The 6,000-nt window shown below is 40.2% G+C and overlaps 1 long non-coding RNA gene across 1 annotated transcript in view; it reads right to left on the reverse strand.

The window, feature by feature from the left end:
- The window catches only part of LOC133378161 (uncharacterized), a 49,705-nt gene extending 44,711 nt beyond the window's left edge, over window positions 1-4,994 (reverse strand). Inside the window, exon 1 of the long non-coding RNA XR_009760888.1 lies at window positions 4,706-4,994. This is a non-coding gene — a long non-coding RNA (uncharacterized LOC133378161). The remainder of the gene's footprint in view (window positions 1-4,705) is intronic.
- Between the last annotated feature and the right edge of the window lie 1,006 nt (window positions 4,995-6,000).

Below are 6,000 nucleotides of genomic sequence, written 5' to 3' on the forward strand. Positions count from 1 at the left end.
GTAAGGAGAAGCAGAATCAAATGCATATTTTCCTTTATTAGGAGGTAATATGTAAAGAAATCTTGAAACATTACAGTTCTCAAACTGCAATGCGCCTTAGCATTATAGTCTGGGATGTAAGGCTACAGGCTTCACTTAGTAGTATCACTATCTTCTTTCCTTTGCTGTGTTCTTCTTCAGAGCAGTCCTCTAGTTAGCTAATCTCCACTCCACTCTTCTCCTCTGTCCATGGTTAAGTTCTCTACACAAGGTTTATACTGTGGATAAGAGCTATAGACCACCCAACGGAACAGACGCAAATGAGGAGATGAGATTACTCAGCAGAAAGGCATGTCCTGTTTAGGCAGTTTATCCAGATTATCCAATGGCAGGACTGGGGTGAAGTAGTAAGTATACAAAAGCAGAACTATTAAAGCAGAGAAACAGGAGCAAAACCATTAAAGCAGAGATGGGGAACCTGTGGCTCTCCAGATGTTGTTGGGCTACAGCTTCCACCATCCCTGACTATTGGCCATACTGTCTGGGGCTGATAACAGCTAGAGTCCAATAACATCTGGAAGGCCACAGGTTCCCCATCCTTGCATTAAAGCTATCACTGCTCTGAAACAGCTTCATCCCAAAATCTGGATTTCTACTGACAACTCTGTGTTTCAACTGATTTTGTAGGTATCATGTCAGAATAGACCTAAATACCGTCCTTCAAAGCAATGTGGTTACTCTGATGTTAGATCAGAATCCTAATCCTAAATTGAAGAAGTCTAATTAGGTTCTGATTCAATCTTCATTACCCATAAATAACACTCCAGTCTGTGAACTATGCAGATACGCACCAGGGTTAATTTCAGCAAAACGTACAAATAATTTGGAGTAGGTGACTGATATAATGAGCAATACCATTACAGAATCAAAAGGCAACACTGTCCTACCAGCACCTAAGAAATAAAGCAAAACTTATATTTTGCCTGGAGGGTGGATAAATTATTATCTTTAGACTGTTAAACTACCAAGGTGCACCAGGATATATAATCATAATAAAACTGTATTGCTCTCACTTTTGTCCTACTTAATTCCATTTCCTCCTCCCTTACTCTTCTGTTACACTCAGCTCTAAGAATATCTAAATATCTAAATATCATCTAAATGATAGAACATCTAAATATCACAAAATACAACTTTTGTGGCAGGCATTCCCTTTTGTTCTGTAAATAATTCACAGCTCTTTTGGACATCAATATAAACAATTGTTTATTCGGAATGCAAACCTCACAACATTCTGTTAGTTTACACAAGATTTTGGAAGTCTCAGACAAACACAGGAAGAGCTATACAAACATTTTGGTGAAAGTTACAATGGAAGACATGAGTTGATATTACTATGTCAGACTGTAAAAGCAGAAAAGAAATGCTGTTGTTATGTTTCCAAGCCTACTTATCACAAAGCATCACAAGGCAATCATCTCTCCTTTTTTCTTTTTCTTTATGGAAACAGTAGCGGCTTCTTCTCCCTTAGCACTGTGATGGTGGTAACCCCAATCCTGAAAACAGTAAAGTGATCATAGTGGTACAAATGGGGACTGAGAAAAACTGTGCTGCAGTAGGGATAGGTTTGTAGCAGGGAAAGGCAGAACATTCCTTTAGCAGAAAAAGGAGTGTATAAAAGTAGCACACATTCTTCCAGGTTAGAATTTTAAAAATGGAAGGGAGGACTTTTATCATTGCTGGAGAAGTAGCATTGCACTATTTTGATCAACCTTTGCTGAACAAAACTATCACCACAGTAATTAACCAGGCACCATAGCTCAGTAATAAAGCATGTGCTTTGCAAGCAAAGAATGATAGGATGGCCCCCTAGCATCTTCAGTTAGAAGGAGTATCCCTGCCTGAGATGCTGCAGAGTTGTTGCCACTCAGACTAGACAATATTGGGTTAGATGTAGGGCACTTCCATGCAAGAGTTCTTGGGGAATAAATGCTGTCATGCCCACAAGTTTTTTGCAGCATCCATATAATAATGTCATCATCAAAATGCCAGCCCATACTTTCTTAACCATTTAATTTGAAATTTTCTCTTGCCATGGAAAATCCAATAAGCAAAACTAACTGTGGGCATGGAAGTTTGTTAGCACATGGGAGCAGCCCTGTAGCCAGCCTTCTTTGTTAGGTGCAGCTACATTTCTAGGTGGGGCATTGGGGGAAGATGCACAGGTGCTCTGGAGAGGATGTGAGGGGCACATTTTGGTGGGCGATGTCTGTTTCCACACTCCTACTTCCATTTGCTTCTCACCTAAACACAACCTAGCCATTTTGTTTCCAGCTAAATTGTAAAGGAAATAAACATATTTCCACTGATTGATGCATGCTCAGTTGAAAGATTTCCCCACAGTAAATGGGAGGGCTTATGTGGGAGACTACAGTACATACATTCATACATACAGTACATACATTCAGCTTTTTTTTAAAAAAAATGAGGTCTTACGCACCACCTCTTAATCACTCTTGTAAAAGATCTCTTTATTAAAACAAAATTAAAAAACAAATGGAAATTAATGTCACCCACCCCAAAAAGTCACAAACTTCCATTTTGCCCATTTTGCCCATTGTTAAATATGATAATTGGCTTGATGAGGCTGGTAATGTTTGCTCTTTTGCAGTTTCTGGGGATTCCTTTTTTTAAAAAAATGTATGCACATACAGGTACAGAAATACCTGTGTACATGCCCAAAATTGAGAGCAGAGAAGGATTCTCTGAGGGGAGGGACAGAAAAGCCCAAATACATTTTCTCACAGTTTACCCACTGGTGTGGATGGCAAGTGGCAGAACAGTATTTAATATTATGACTAAAAAAATTGGAATGTGGGGAAGCTTACTTGCCAAATGTGTACACAGAAACACTGGATCTCTGGAAGCACCCAAAAAATTGTCTGACCTGAGCTCCCCATCTCTCTCTGCTCACAATATAGATATATATACAATATATATTTATGTGCATAGGGCCACAGATTGCACCGACATTAAAAAAAGGAGAGGGACTTGTGACTCACCATCAGTGATGTTATAAACACTGTCCAACTGGGACCATTTTGATGAATTAGATAAATGTTGGTTGGGCTTCCAAAGGGAGCTTTTAGATTTGAACAGGTACCAGTTGGACCACTATGGAAGCCTGGAAAACCAGACTTGGCAATGATAGCTATCTATACAATAAGAGAACAAACATGCTTCCCATCTCTAAAAACACATTGTATGAACAACCCCTCGCTGGCTAAATCACTCTACATTATAGTTACTTTCTGACAAATGTAAGTGGAAGGAGAAACTGAGGCATCCACATACAACCAGACAAAATGACTTTTTATCTTGGGAGTCTTTTTCCACGCATACAATTAGGTTATTTATGATGAAATTTTAAAGAAGTGAATCATGTATGTGTGATGTGCATTAGGGTTTTTCAATCATGCATACTTTGCAAACTTCTTTGCATTTTCTCCTTGTCTTCTAACATCCACCTCCCCCACTTTGCTTCGAAGTAAACTCCACTCCCTGAGGACAAACATTTTCCTATTATTAGACACCAAGTACATGCATGGGCATTTTTAGTTAGGTAATTAATGAGTCTCAAGTATGTCAGCATCACCTAACCCAAGCATTGATGCTTTAGCACTCTGGACATTTTGTAGGCAGTTCTAATCAGAACAAGAAATGTTGCTGCCTGAGGTGGCTACACTGTACATTCCAAGAAGTCAGCCACATCCCCAAGATGTTTGCTGCACAACACTTAAAGGTATATGACACAAACCTGGAAACCCAAATACGATCAAAATGCTTTAGCCCATGTTGATGCCCCACCAGTTCACATAGCTGACAGGAATTCTGTACCATCTGCCCAGACAATCTGGTTGTCTTCTAGAGCTGCCATTTTTTTTCTGGAAAGCATCCTGTGTTTCTAACAGCTGCATGACACCAGGAAAATCAGCTGTTTTATTTACTTACTTGCTTACTTACCATAAGTTCTCCTGCCATCTGGTAAAATTCCAGCTGCTGTGCTTGGGCACAAGAGTCCCAAGAGGGAAAACATTAGCAATCTTAATATTTTTGCAGAGACAGCAGGGAGTATCAGTGGGCAAATTAGTCATTCTTGTCTTTCTCCCACATTCCTAATTGTGGGTGGTATTCAATGCTGCTCCTACTCAGAGTAGACCCATTGAGGTTAATGGATATGAATAACTTAGGAACATTAATTTAAGTGGGTCTACTCTGAAACAGAATTTAGTTGAATGCTACATCATAGAATTAAGAACACAGCACAGAACATGAAGCCAGCCAGAAAGCTGCCATTAGAACAGAAAAAAAATGGGGGGATGTTGCGTGCACAGAGGAGGCAAAGTACATTTCTGGGGCAGGAGTTTTCTGAATGGAAAACAGCAGTACATCATGTGCACACACGCACACACACACAGTGTATTGTAGGAACACATGAAAGGAGTCGCAAGACCACATGGACCAGCCCACTCTCATTACATGCCAGAGAGCATGGAGCATTTTCCAGCTGTGTGTGTGGCTGAATATATGCCAGGAGGGGGAATCAAGAGACCAGAAGATGGCCTCAGGCACAGCACCTAAAAGGATGACTTGTTGCCTTAAGTTGAAACCCTGTGTGTTAATGAAAGGAAAACTTGCACCTTTCTCTCCTATAATGAATAATTACCTTCCATTGTAAGGTTGCTGAATTGAGCCCCAAGGAGATGCAGTGAACTTTGCACAAAACAAGGGTGCTTGAATGATGAGGGCAGAGGCAGGAGGGGTGTGGAGGTGTCTTGCTCCATTTTTGTCCAATAGACTTGAAGAAAAAGAAAATGCCCATCCCAGTGCTTTTTTCATGAGATGAAAGATCTGAAGATCTGGAAAGATGCATCCAGGTTTTTCTGAGTGCCAATTCTAGTGACCTCTGCTGCGGTATTATACTGTTACAGGAGTTACTGTTGTCTTTATGCTAATTCTAGAAGAAATTCACAAGTTTAAAGCAGATTAAAGCATCCATTGCAGTTTTTCCAAGAAAAAAACCCAAAGCATCCAGTAACAACTGGAAACAGGCTCCTACAAACAAAGTAGCCTAAACTGACATATAACACTTAGCCACTTCCTCTCTATAATAGCAAACCAATCACAAAAGTGTCCCATGCCACTCCTACCCCCCCACCCCTGGAAAAGAACAAAAACCCTTCAAACTCTTTAGATGAAACAGATGAGATGACAAAGTAGCAGTTAAAGAGTTCCACAATCACTTTGACCCATCTTTCTCTTAAACCACAGAGATGGGAAAAAAAGAAACCCACTCTTTTTTCCTCTGAGAAAGAAAAAAAGAAAGAGAGATGCCCTGTCCATTCTTTGGCAAATAGCAATGCACTTTTTAAAAGCCAAGAAAGAGCAGATATATACCATTTTCACACACTTCATTTCCTTCTATGGTGTTCTGCTTCCTAGTGGTATTAATAATATTTTTACCATTCATCCATATTGTTGTACTGTGAAGATCCCAGAAAGTTATTGGACCTCTGACATTGCAACAAGGTTTGCAATAGGTGGGACAGCTGTTCAGGTAAAGGATAAAAGATGCAACCCCAATACACAGAGACATGGAACTATATATGATCTGCCTTATACTGTCAGACCATTCAGCCTTGTAGCCCTCCTTCCTTGTTAGGTGGGGCAGCCAAGTTTCTAGATGAGACAGCCATATTTCTAGGTGGTGCATTTTGAGGGGTGGGAGGCGCATAACTCCAGCCAATCCCCCCCCCTCAGTAGTGGAGAGGATGTGACCACCAGGGGAAAGGAAAAGTCAGTGACTTCCCCCCTAACTCCTCCATGCAGAGTATGTGCTAACTTACATAAGGGGCTATTTAAAGGTCAAGTTAACAGATAATATAGGATGAGCACCAGGAATTAAATGGCTAGCATATTTTTGTTTCATAAGAAAAAAGGATATTAAGGAAACAGTGAACA

This window comes from Rhineura floridana, chromosome 2, assembly GCF_030035675.1.
Source record: "Rhineura floridana isolate rRhiFlo1 chromosome 2, rRhiFlo1.hap2, whole genome shotgun sequence".
NCBI classification, from domain to species: Eukaryota; Metazoa; Chordata; class Lepidosauria; order Squamata; family Rhineuridae; genus Rhineura; species Rhineura floridana.